A 14848-nucleotide genomic window follows, 5' to 3' on the forward strand; every position below is an offset into this window, starting at 1 on the left:
GTAGTCTACATATTAATTAATCTCCAAGATTGCTGTATCACACTTTCTATTTTCCTCCGCTATCTAAATTTGAAATTGCCCTTCAAGGTTATGCATGGAATTCATAATTAGGCATCTATCACCATCAGTTGGAAAGGCTCAAAAATAATTTCAAGGCTTTTTGAAGCAAATATGCAAGAGTCTGAGTTCCATCATCACCACCACCACTAGCAAACCATGTGTGTGCATGCAGAGAAGAGTTATTTAAGAAAAGAACAGTAATCAACCACACACGAAACTGCAAAGTTTACCACCAGTACCAAAGTGAATGTTTATAAGTTCAATCTCTCTCGCCTATAATGTGAACCTCGATACTCGGTGGAATGATGGCATCTGCAACCCAAAATTGATGCGTCATGATTTGGACTGATAGGAGCACTTCAAAGTAAAGAACCAATAGGTGAGCAGAAGAAGATCCAATTGAGCAATCATAAAAAATAACAGTAAAAGTTAAAATTGAGAACCATATAATATGTCCATAACAATCTTTGCTAAGCCCCAAATATGCCTGATTAGTTGAAGTCAAGCAGAACAAGCCAATCCTCTTCCCTGAATTTCCATGTCTCTTGTTCTCTCAGTGGGTATACAAGATGATCCTCGATCAACGGAGAAGCAAACCTAGGAAAGGTCAAGAATAGACAGCTAAGAAGTCTAAAACAAACATAGGAATAAACGATTATCTTACTTGTATAAACTACTGTCTCAAAAACCTCCAAAGCAAGATTTTTCCATGTTCTATGAGGGACATTAAAGCAGTTTTCTACTCAATAGAAATGCTTCAGAAGACATACAAAGGTTTCAACGCATGCTTACACGCCTCTAAGAGGACCTAGTGAATAGAGGAAAAATGGCCATCAGAGCGGCAGACTTCATGCTATTCTGTGTCTTTGATGGTTGTTTATCAACGCGTGATATGGAGTTGATGCGAAGGCCATATCATCGCAACTGTAACTGTGCACTGCACGAGTTAAAAGGAGCATGCTACATGGGCTGTCCTCAACAGGAGAATATTTTGCTCCCCATGAAGCAGTCACGGAAAGATTGTTCTGTGTCCATAGCAGTTCCCAGTGACTCGACACCTAGCCAATGAGAGCCAAATAGGGCCTTGTCACATACAGAACTTTATTGAAGGCTTGATTCAATAAATTTATCTTTCCTTTTTTTTTTTTTCAATTTCTCTTTCCATTTGGCAATTCTCAATGCTGAAAGGTTTGTCGAGGAACAATGCACCAAATTCTTCAATATTCATCCGTATAAATTCTGCCGAGCAAGTGCTACCAGCAAGGAAATCTCCCAAGTATATAGACTTAATTTTCATTTTCATGTCTCTAATTTTGCCAGAGAAACATGAAACAATGAATTAATGAACAGAAAATTTAAAATATCTTATTGATTTATACATGTGCCAGACCATGCATTCTGTGCAAAACAAAGTAGGCAGGAACACTCAATTCTCTCTCTGGTTTTTTTTTTTTTTTTTTTTGCTTTATCTTTCATAATTTTCTGCACAAAAACTATAATAACAAGCCCCTATATCAATTACAAATCCTGAAGGGCTGCTTAAAGTTCCTATTCATCAACCTTCAACCCAGCGCAAGTTCCTAATCATGTGATCCCTAAGCCTCACTTAATTTCAATTCCCTATGTCAGAACAAACAAGTTACATAAACAAAGTGTAGGGCAAGGGGGGCGTGAGGCGAAATATCATCCATTGGAATTATATAAAATGCACTAGTTAATGCCCAGGAAAGATGGTGGAGTCACAATGGTCTCACTTAAATACCACCTCCTTAGACAGCATTTCCTAGACATGCACTTCATACAATCCTAATAGAATCAAACCACTGGTAAGTACCGTCTTCCCATAACACTACCACGGTACTAAAGATTTATGCCACGAAGGCATAGATAGACAGGAGTCACCACCCGGGTAATAACCGGGACATATTCAGTGTTTCTTCCGAGGGTCATGGATGGCAACTTACTCTTTGCAGAGTTTCCACAACCGTCATTACCATAGCCCAATGTCTAGGTTCGGGATAGTGGGTACGTAAAGGGAAGGTGTTAGGCACCCCTTACGCCCGGTCTAACCTCATTGGTTCGAGTGCCAGTCCTCTACTAATGTTTCTAGAAGTCTTGTTTATTATTCCTTTATTAAACTTTATCCTAAAAAATGCAATTCTAATCCTACACACGCAAGTAATTCACAAAAGGGTTGTTGTTTATACACAATTTTCATACACAAGTAATTCCTAACTATGGGGTTGCTAATCATTTAAATGATATTTACCGGATTACTAAAATTAATTTATTATTGAGAATTTAATTTACAAACAAATTCAATTTCAAATAACCCTACGTTTCTATTTAACCTAATTAATTAATTTTCACCAAGTTACCCTAAGGATAATTGAACTAAGTTAATTATGTACATGTGTAATTTATTCTAATATCATATAAGGCCCAAACAATCACAGCCTAATAAAGATTTCTAACATACAAATTTATTTACAATTACCAAGTATTAAATTAAATTTATTTACATGCCAATGTTAGTTTAATTTACAAACAAGATTAATTTTAATTTACAAAGTATTTATTTAAATTACTTACATGCAAAAGTCAGTTAAATTAAAAACAAAGTTAATTTTAATTTACCAAATAAAAGTTCTATTATTACTACAATTTCATGCCAATGGTTATTCGAGAAGTTTAGAGCTACTTACCTGTTGGTAAATGCAGTTGCCATTGGGGCAAGCTACCCTTAAAAAAGGGTCTTCTCTTTTAGTATGGCAATGATATCCCTGGCTTACTCCCGTTTAGCTCCATATAAGCTCCACGCAAATGCCCTCTTTGGTACTTACCTTAGGGCTACTTACCAATTTTGTTTGTAATAAAAAATAAAGAAACTAAAGAAAATAAAAGAAATAAAGAAAATATTAATAACAATTTACATTGGATTCTAACTCTAGTCTCCTAAAGGGTTAAGATTCCTAATTAGTTACAACTACCTAATGGTCTAAGTCTTCTAACATGATCCAAACACTTCATAACACTTCTTGAATTAAAAGAACACAGAAAAATAGATCAAATATCAATTAAAACCCAAGAAAATACAAGAACATGCATAAATATACAATTTCTAAATTCTGGCAGATTAACGGTAGCAAGAAATCCGATTTTTTAAAAATAGTTATACATGCCTAAAAATCATAAAAAAATTACAGAAGATAGCCTACATATCATACAAGATCATAAAATTTATAAATCAAACAAAACCCTAGCCGAATGGTCTACATAAATCGTAACTTTTCTAAGTGACAGAATCATACTACTTTTTTATAAAATTCATAACTCATTAACCACAACAGATATGAATGCAAAACCAATTGGAAAAGATTCATAAGATTCTGAAGTTAATTTTAGACACTAGATTTACATAAAAATATTGAGGAACAAGGGAGATATGGGCTCACAAGTCAGATATCCTGCAAATCAGATTTTACAGGAACCCTAACTTCAAACAGCCATAACTTATAAAATATTAAAGCTTTTTTAGTGATTCTTGAGCCTAAAATTAATGGAATTTCGTGTAGAATATGAATATAATTTTTACAAATTTTTTACAGATTCAGAAAATAAAGAAAAATAATAAAAATATGAGATGAAACTAAATATGTGCAGAGTTGTGTATCCCCTCAAATTAAACATGATTACATGATCTATATAAACGTATAAAATAAATTGAAGACAAAGAGCATAGAATTAAAATATTGTGTGGCATAGATCTTGAAAAGAAAACAATAAAAACTGACCTTTCAGAAGTATTGTATGAAAATCTTCTTGAAGAAAAGAAAAAATAAGGAAAAACTCAAAGAGCCTTGAATATCTCTAAATTTCCTATAGCTCTGAATTTTCTCTTCCTCTTTCCTCCCATCCCCCTTTTTTTCCCTTCTCTAGTAGGGTATTTATAGGGTTTTGGGAGAGAGGTGTGATAGGGTTTGGAGTCTTAGGGTGATAAAGTTTAGATGACTTAAACAACTACAATTGCAGAATTCGAATAAGACTGGGATATGGGTGAGGTGTTTCAACCAATAGAAAGACAGGAAAAAATGGAAGGCACCAATAGGGAGTGAGGAAGAGGTGTGGTAGGGTTTGGAGTCTTAAGGTGATAAAGTTTAGATGACTTAAATAACTACGATTGCAGAATTCGAATAAGACTGGGATATGGGTGAGGTGTTCCAACCAATAGAAAGAAAGGGAAAGGGGGTGACACCAATAGGGAGTAAGGAAGAGAGTGGGGCCAAGGAGGAGAGAGATATTTTGTTATTTTAATTTTTAGAAAATAATTAAATGAGTCCCATTTAAAATTCCTAACTAGGCTTTCTTAGGCCCATAGAGCCCTATTAAACTTAATTAAATCCATTTAAGAACTGCCCATATTAAATTTAAACAAAATAAAATTTTATTTAAATTTAATTAAATTAATTTCCCCAAAACTTTATTATTATTTTTATTTTTTTAAGATCATGCCACGGAATTAATAATTTAGCTCCATGTCTCCAATTACATCTTACAGTCATATAATTTTTCATCATCGGGTTTCCCACGGCCTCAATGCACATACTCATCACAAAATAAGGGTCTACAGTTTGCCCCCCACTTTGGCGAAAGTTGAAATCAATGCAAAAGCATTGCTCAAGTTTCATCAAAGTGAAACTCAAATTTCTAATAACTATGAAACATTGGCTATGAGGATCAAGTATATCTTGCTCGGTCGACATACTCTATGTTATGAGACTAGCTACGGTCTCATAACAGTAATAACTGTGTCATGTGAAAATGAGTGTATCTTGCTCTGTTGATACGCTCTGTGTCATAAGACTAGCTACGGTCTCATAACAGTGATAACTATGTCATGTGAAAATTGAGTGCATCTTGCTCTGTCGATACACTCTGTGTCATGAGACTAGCTACGGTCTCATGACAATGGCAACTGTGTGATTTGAAATGTTGTGGATTCGTATTTAGGACCGCAGTCCTAAACTACTTACGTATCCCCCTCATTATCCTGAGGAAGAATCAGACCCACTCGTAGTTCAAACTTGAAACTGTGGTGATGCATGTTCTTCTACGCCTTACACACCTACAAGTGATATGTTGATGCATGTTCTTCTACGCCTTACACAACTATGCCATATGCCCTAAACAACGTCTAAGGACTTATCAAAAAATATCTGTCATGAAATGTTATGGGTTCGTATTTAGGACCGCGGTCCTAAACTACCTACGTATCCCCCTCGCTGTCCTAAGGAAGAATCAGACCCCCTCGTAGTTCGACAATTGAAACTGTGGTGATGCATGTTATTCTACGCCTTACACACCCACAGATGACATGTTGATGCATGTTCTTCTATGCCTTACACAACTATGTCATGCACCCTAAACGTCTAAGGACTTACAAAAAAATATCTGTCATGATTTGAAAAATTTAGAATGACTGGGTCTCAAAATTCTCTCTGATTTTTATGTTTCCTGTATGCTACTTCTTATCATGGGCATGCTGATTTTACTAAAGATTCTATAAAAACTTAGTCCTCTGGGGGACCTCTTTTTATAAAAACTTTCTTATAGCCTCAAAGTTTTTTAGAAGATTTGTTCACCAAAAAAGACTTCCTTAAGGTCACAATACAATTTCTCTCTGATTTTTCTTTTTTCTTCTCTCCCCCCATGGTTTCTGTCTTGACTCACTTCTCTTTCATGAACTCCATTCTCTGTGCCCTAACTTTTGCCCGAAATGCTCTTTCGAGTTTTTATCTCAGCGGGTTTGCTCTAACTTTTGCTTAAGCGGCCCTTTTGGGTTTTCCACCCAGTGAGCTCTTTTTTTTTTCTCTTTTTTTTTTTTTTTTTTTTTTTTTGAAATTGGACAATTGCCAGGGCATCCATATCAAGCACCTATCTTGTCATACTTAGAAGACATAGATTAAATCAAAACAATGCAGTTCAAGTACTTAATCATTTGATGTATCTCTCAAGACACAAACATTCACAATCATAATTAAATAAAATCCATTCCTAGTTAATGCAATAAAAACTTTTTTATTTATTCAGGTATACCATTACTCCCTCTTACATTTAGTTTTGCCAAATTTCTAACCTTCCATAGTAGAAATAAGCTTTATAACCTGCCGAATGGCCTTTTCAGGTTTTCCACCCAGATCTTCTCTCATCTCTCCTTTTGCCTAGACTACATTTTGCAGGTTTTCAATCTAGCATTTTTTCTTTTCTTTTCTTTTTTTTCTTTGACCTTTACTTTTGCCTAGACCACCTTTTGCAGGTTTTTAGCCTAGCGGGCCTGTCTCACACAAAGTACCATTTAAGCCTGTCTAAATTGACTGGTTCTTGAAACTCATTCCCATCCAGGTCTGATATTTTTACAGTAGCAAGATCTTTTTGACTATGTATGGACCATCCTAGTTTGGGTTAAACTTTCTTCTTAAATCAAAAGGGACGAGCCGAGCTTATTTCAAAACCATGTCTCCCTCTTTGATCTTTCTTAGCTTCACCTTCTTATTAAAGGTTCTAGCTATCTTCCTCGATAAGCCTGTATATGATACAAGGCTCACATCCTCTTTTCATCAATCAAAGCTTGTTCTTCATATCTCTTCTAGGCCCACTCATTTTCTAAGATCTTAGCTTCTAGCATCACTCTTAAGGATTTGACCTCTTGCTTAATGGATAGCACTACTTTAGTCCCATACACTAAAGAGAATGGGGTTGCCCCCGTGGATGTCCTTGTAGCACTACGATAATCTTAAAGAACATAAGGGAGTTTTTCAAGCCAATCCTTATATGTTTTGAAAATTTTTTTCCAACTAGAACATTTCCATTCATATGGGGACCACACATTTCCTACAAGTATTTCTTTCATTATTTGCTCAGCCTATTTTTCTATCACACATAAGAGTTTGTCGAATTGCCCACTAAAGTAAGTTGAGTGGCTAATCCATGAATTGTTGCTTTATCTCTTTTGTAGACTTATTGCGAGTATTCTCTCACTTCCAGAGACCTCCTTATGTCTTCATATCATTTTTCTTCTCCCTCTAGGTCCACATGTGCTACTACTAATCCTTCATAGCATAAAATTTTACTCCTCATTAGGATAACTAGCTAAGTCAACTTTTGATCACTCTTTTCCTATAGCGACACCAGCGTGGCTTGGGAATCGGCCATCTGATTTTAAGCTCGAGGCATGTGCTTCTTGGTACTTTGTTAACATGGCTATAAATTTATCTCTTTCTTCTTGGGTTAAATCTTCAGCTAACTTAATGTCTTTAGGATTATTTGGTGTACCCAAATTAATAGAGATCGATTTTGATGCATTAACAAAAATAGATTCTAAATGATTATGAATGCCATGCATATGCCCATTAGAATAAACATCAAACAAGTAAGCAGAAGGACTGGGAATGTTATTGATCTTTGCCTCGAAATCTTTATTAAGTACATCAGAATTGGAAACATCAATATCACTACTGTGAGCATTACAGAAGATAGACTCAAACATAGGGGTGTAGCTTTATGTGTTTGGCTTTTCATGCAGTCCTCAGATCAATGGTGCTAATTTTATGCTTTCGCTCTTTCACATGTGGTAACCCCTAATCATATGTCAAGGTAATTGCCCCCTCTTTCAAGAACTTAGGAGGCTTTAGCTCTTCTTCCTCTTCTGTTAGCTCATAGTCTAAACCATGACTCGTGATTTGCCCCTTTATCTCAAGAAAAGTTACTAGACCATCTATACTTTCTCCTAGGCCTATGCTAAGAAAAAACTTCAACCTTTTCTTCATAGTAGCCACTTTTAGATCCATCTAGTTTTTATAGATTCCAACAACTTGAAAATCAGACACTAGTGGAACTGAACCATCAAGTTGTGATGCAACTATCTCCTCATCAGAATCAGTCCAGACATCCAAAGGACCCTCATCATAGCTAGAATTATCACAAATGTCAACAACCATTATGGAATGTTGTTCATTGGGCTTTTAGATGGGTTAAATAGGTTCATTGGGCTTTTAGATGGGTTAAATAGGTTCATTGGGCTTTTGGATGGGTCGGATAAAGTCAATAATTCTGTTAGGGTTATTTGGGGTGATGGAGATCATGTAGAGACCTGGTGTAGATAGAAATTTTGGCTAGGAATGGGGCTTTTGGGTTAATTTTTTGGGTCAATTATTCTTTTGACATCAATTAGGTCTTAGATATCACACTTAAATTGAAAGCATAAGTCGATGTCATGACTGTGGGCTTGGTAGAACTGACAACATTGGTTGATATCATAGCTAGATGGGAGTGGATTTAGGAGTGGTCTGGGTGCTAAGAGCTATAGGAGGTCTTGAACTTTGAGACGCTCCAAAACTTCAGATAAGGGTTGGCTGAATTAGAAAAAATCTTCTTGGGGTGTGAGACACAATTTGAACCTCAATAACTTTAATGCCACTTAATTGGCCTACCTTAGGGCCTCTTTCTAAAGTTGACCACAATTGTCTCTTCTAGCTCAAACATATTGGCGTTCAATATTTCATCAAGCACTAGTAATTTCTTTCATCTTAAGTAGTGCAGGTGAAATCCTTACTAGTCTTTTCCCTTCCCTAACCCAAGTGACCTGATTGGAAGTCTCTTTGATGTGTTTTGAGGCTATGTTTGCTAAAAAAAAAAAGGATTTAAGGGTTAACCTAAGTATGCTATGTACATGAATGCAATGCATGAATAGACCATTTTCTTCTTTTTTTCTTTTTTTTTTTTTTTGCCTTTACTTTTACAAAATGAAAACTGAACCATACCAATAGAACGAAAACTGAACGAAAACTAGACCATATAAACTGAACTAAAATCGGACCAAAGACTGACTCAAAACAAAAAAAAAAAAATCTCCAGAACTGAATCTTCGCCCCCTTATACCTTCAACTCTCATGTGTAGGGAAAAAAAATTCTATCCTAGGCTATGGTACACTAGACACACCAACATGGGATGGTCCAGGACGATCCTTCCCTCACAAACAAAGGATTTTTATCCTTAAAGTTTAACCATAAGTAAGCATCCTCTTGCTTAACATGGGTTTTGAAATGGACTTGGGCCTATACACACATTGGGTTTATGCATAGGCCTAGGTTCATATCAACTACCACTAGAACTTATGGTTTGAACAGTAAGGATACGAATCCAACACAACAAAAATCTACGAGGTACCTAGGGTTGAAATCTATGGCTCATGGGCTTTATTAGGTAGGAAAAGGGTCACCCATGCGAGAGCTTGTCCATTAAGCACAACACGAGCTGTGGCTCTTTATATACTCGAAGGTACGGACATGGGGTGATAGCATTCACCAATTCGTCATAGCTCGAGTAGAACCATGGTCCCCTTAGCTAGTACTAATGGGGCTAAAAGGGTAAGGGTGATCCGTGTGATAGTGTAGTGCAATGCAAAAAGTTTAACAAAGGAATAATATTAGACTAATAGAAACATGTTGGAGTAACTATCCATTTAGTCCCCAGTGGAGTCGCCAAACTGTAGGGCAAGGGGGGCGTGAGGCGAAATATCATCCATTAGAATTATATAAAATGCACCAGGTAATGCCCAGGAAAGATGGTGGAGTCACAATGGTCTCACTTAAGTACCACCTTCTTAGACAAAGATTTCCTAGACATGCATTTCATACAATCCTAATAGAATCAAACCCTGGTAAGTACCGTCTTCCCATAACACTACCACGCAGATTAAAGATTTATGCCACGAAGGCATAGATAGACAGGAGTCGCCACCCGGGTAATAACCGGGACATATTCAGTGTTTCTTCCGAGGGTCATGGATGGCAACTTACTCCTTGCAGAGTTTCCACAACCGTCATTACCATAGCCCAATGTCTAGGTTCGGGATAGTGGGTACGTAAGGGGAAGGAGTTAGGCTTTACGCCTGGTCTAACCTCGTTGATTCGAGTGCCAGTCCTCTACTAATGTTTCTAGAAGTCTTGTTTATTATTCCTTTATTAAACTTTATCCTAAAAAATGCAATTCTAATCCTACACACGCAAGTAATTCACAAAAGGGTTGTTGTTTACACACAATTTTCATATACAAGTAATTCCTAACTATGGGGTTGCTAATTATTTAAATGATATTTACCGGATGATTAAAATTAATTTATTATTGAGAATTTAATTTACAAACAAATTCAATTTCAAATAACCCTACGTTTCTATTTAACCTAATTAATTAATTTTCACCAAGTTACCCTAAGGATAATTGAACTAAGTTAATTATGTACATGTGTAATTTATTCTAATATCATATAAGGCCCAAACAATCACAACCTAATAAAGATTTCTAACATACAAATTTATTTACAATTACCAAGTATTAAATTAAATTTATTTACATGCCAATGTTAGTTTAATTTACAAACAAGATTAATTTTAATTTACAAAGTATTTATTTAAATTACTTACATGCAAAAGTCAGTTAAATTAAAAACAAAGTTAATTTTAATTTACCAAATAAAAGTTCTATTATTACTACAATTTCATGCCAATGGTTATTCGAGAAGTTTAGAGTTACTTACCTATTGGTAAATGCAGTTGCCATTGGGGCAAGCTACCCTTAAAAAAGGGTCTTCTCTTCTAGTATGTCAATGATATCCCTGGCTTACTCCCGTTTAGATCCATATAAGCTCCACGCAAATGCCCTCTTTGGTACTTACCTTAGGGCTACTTACCAATTTTGTTTGTAATAAAAAATAAAGAAATTAAAGAAAATAAAAGAAATAAAGAAAATATTAATAACAATTTACATTGGATTCTAACTCTAGTCTCCTAAAGGGTTAAGATTCCTAATTAGTTACAACTACCTAATGGCCTAAGTCTTCTAACATGATCCAAACACTTCATAATACTTCTTGAATGAAAAGAACACAGAAAAATAGATCAAATATCAATTAAAACCCAAGAAAATACAAGAACATGCATAAATATACAATTTCTAAATTTTGGCAAATTAACGGTAGCAAGAAATCCAATTTTTAAAAATAGTTATACATGCCTAAAAATCATAAAAAAATTACAGAAGATAGCTTACATATCATACAAGATCATAAAATTTATAAATCAAACAAAACCCTAGCCGAATGGTCTACATAAATCGTAACTTTTCTAAGTGACAGAATCATACTACTTTTTTGTAAAATTCATAACTCATTAACCACAACAAATATGAATGCAAAACCAATTGGAAAAGATTCATAAGATTCTGAAGTTAATTTTAGACACTAGATTTACACAAAAATATTGAGGAACAAGGGAGATATGGGCTCCACAAGTCGGATATCCTGCAAATTAGATTTTACAGGAACCCTAACTTCAAACAGCCATAACTTACAAAATATTAAAGTTTTTTTTAGTGATTCTTGAGCCTAAAATTAATGGAATTTCGTGTAGAATATGAATATAATTTTTACAAATTTTTTATAGACTCAAAAAATAAAGAAAAATAATAAAAATACGAGAGACAGAAACTAAATATGTGCAGAGTTGTGTATCCCTTCAAATTAAACATGATTACATGATCTATATGAACATATAAAATAAATTGAAGACAAAGAGCATAGAATTAAAATATTGTTGGCATAGATCTTGAAAAGAAAACAATAAAAACTGACCTTCCAGAAGTCTTGTATGAAAATCTTCTTGAAGAAAAGAAAAAATAAGGAAAAACTCAAAGAGTCTTGAATATCTCTAAATTTCCTATAGCTCTGAATTTTCTCTTCCTCTTTCCTCCCATCCCCCTTTTCTTCCCTTCTCTAGTAGGGTATTTATAAGGTTTTGGGAGAGAGGTGTGATAGGGTTTGGAGTCTTAGGGTGATAAAGTTTAGATGACTTAAACAACTACAATTGCAGTATTCGAATAAGACTGGGATATGGGAAAGGTGTTTCAACCAATAGGAAGACAGGAAAAAATGGAAGGCACCAATAGGGAGTGAGGAAGAGGTGTGGTAGGGTTTGGAGTCTTAAGGTGATAAAGTTTAGATGACTTAAATAACTACGATTGTAGAATTCGAATAAGACTGGGATATGGGTGAGGTGTTCCAACCAATAGAAAGAGAGGGAAAGGGGGTGACACCAATAGGGAGTAAGGAAGAGAGTGGGGCCAAGGAGGAGAGAGATATTTTGTTATTTTAATTTTTAGAAAATAATTAAATGAGTCCCATTTAAAATTCCTAACTAGGCTTTCTTAGGCCCATAGAGCCCAATTAAACTTAATTAAATCCATTTAAGAACTGCCCATATTAAATTTAAACAAAATAAAATTTTATTTAAATTTAATTAAATTAATTTCCCCAAACTTTATTATTATTATTTTTTTTAAGATCATGCCACGGAATTAATAATTCAGCTCCATGCCTCCAATTACATCTTACAGTCATATAATTTTTCATCATCGGGTTTCCCACGGCCTCAATGCACATACTTATCACAAAATAAGGGTCTACACAGAGGTTCTCACAATCAAGAATGCATTTTTCCATGTTCAACTTCTCACCTAGATACTTAAATCAGTAAGTGTGGAACATGAGTTAAATTTGTTGGAAAAGTAAAGTTCAAGACAAAAAAATGAACTAAAGTAGATTGATGTGGCAATCAGAATCATTCAGATAAGCAAGACCGATCCAAGAATAAATTAACTTCCCATATGGATTATTGGTCTGACATCAAAAGTTTTTCGCCTATTACGGAAAAAACTCCAAACAAGGTTGTCTTGACTTTGATAAAAAGAAGAGAATATATGAGAGAATGGCCGCTATGCCAAGGTCTTTGCCGGTGTGTCTTTGTTGGAGGCATGCATATCAATGTATACATTGACTCAGAGATTAAGCAAAGATCACACCACCAAAAAGCTGTTGGTTGTGCCTTCGCACGCTTTTAAAACTGTGTGCTCATGTGCCGATTACCAACGAAAGAATATAAGATTCGAAAAAGTGCAAGGAATAGCTATTCCTTGTTGGTATGAATTAATGGCAAACAAGATGATTTATATGTCCTATCGGTTTCCTATGATAGGAATGAATATGCTGGTTTTTTCATCGTCGTCTCTTTAACATGATTTCTTTCTATAATGAGTCTTGGGTGTAGCACAAGATATATAGATCCTGCAACAATTTGGCACACAATGTTCAGAGCTCCATAAACTAGTCGTGATCGGTTATATTGATTCCTTTTCACTATTTTTTTTTTTAGTAAATCACAGGTATTCTTGTAGTGCTCATGAAACTCCTTCTTTACGGAGACACCGAGCTCCTATTTCACTAGAGCACTATGCCTACTGCCTAATACAAAGAGTACGTAGGGAGCTCACTTAGAGTCACACTCTTGCGCCAGTGACTCTGGGATGATGGAGAGCTTTACACCAAACATAGCAACTAGCTGGGCCTGATTGTGCTCACCAGTGGCCAACCAGTCACACCCCTCAAGAGCATTAGAAACAAAGTGGCCTCTGGCAAGAGGAGATATCAATATATCTCAGTGGTCACACCCCCTCTATACTTTTTCATATTTATTAAAGTATCCACCAAACTTCTCCTTCTCATCAATTGTACCATTTAACCATTTCATAGGCCTACAACTTGATCGGGTTTGGCCAATCTTAGTGGGGGTACCGGGCTGTCCTTATCTCCTAGTTTAGCATTTAGCTCTGTTTAAAATTTTATATAATAAATGAAGTGGTTGAATATAAGGTTTAATGCATTCAAAATGGATGAAAATTACAACCATAACCTTTATTATTATTTTCTTGAAAGGTGGTGTAATCCAAGCTTGGGCAGCTGAGAATGAATAAATGCTAGTGTTGTCCAATAAAAAGAAAATTCTAGCAACTAGCGTGGAGAACCTCTTCCCCGCCTAGCGGACCAACAACTCTACACTAATACAACATACATGGCGATTATTCTCTCTCTCTCTCTCTATATATATATATATTAAAAATTTTATTATATTAATTTAATTTATATTGCATTCATTTATTTTATTTTACTATTCTTATGTTACAAAAATTATTATAAATTTTCTCTATTTATTATTTGATAAAATTTTATTTTGTTAATTAATTTATTTTTGTTGACATCAACGATTCTATTATTATAACATTTAAATCCATATATTTTTATTATAAAATATTATTAAACAAAATTTAAATTTTAATTAAAAATTTTAAATTATTTAAAATATTTACATATAACTACTAATTATAATATGTATTATTATAATTTTAAATACATTTTAATTTTATAATATAGTTAATATTTATTTAATATTATACCAATTAAAATGCGATTTGACTCCAGTTGAATTTTAAACTCTTAATTATATGCCTTAATTGATTTTTGATTAGATTGAATTTAAAAATCTTGATGAATACTATAAAATATATGTCATGCCACTTTTAGTTATTTGCCATTAAAAAAACATGTTCATTAACTTTAGGAATTTCTAGTATTGAAATTTCTATTAATGGTTAGATTATCTTTTATTCTCCTTTCATATATATATATATATGTGTATATAAGTAAATGTACAAATGACTCAATCATTATTTAAAATTAAAAAAAAAAACAAAACGGTTGATTTTTATCAGAGTAATTTACTGTTTTTAAAATTAACAAAAAAATAAAATAAAATAGTTTCAGATTGCTTTTTGCCTTGAGCAATTTTTTTAATTAAAAAATATAAAATGATAAAAACATTGCATTTAGTGAAGAAATTTTAA

This window comes from Hevea brasiliensis, chromosome 13 (genome assembly GCF_030052815.1).
Source record: "Hevea brasiliensis isolate MT/VB/25A 57/8 chromosome 13, ASM3005281v1, whole genome shotgun sequence".
NCBI classification, from domain to species: domain Eukaryota; kingdom Viridiplantae; phylum Streptophyta; class Magnoliopsida; order Malpighiales; family Euphorbiaceae; genus Hevea; species Hevea brasiliensis.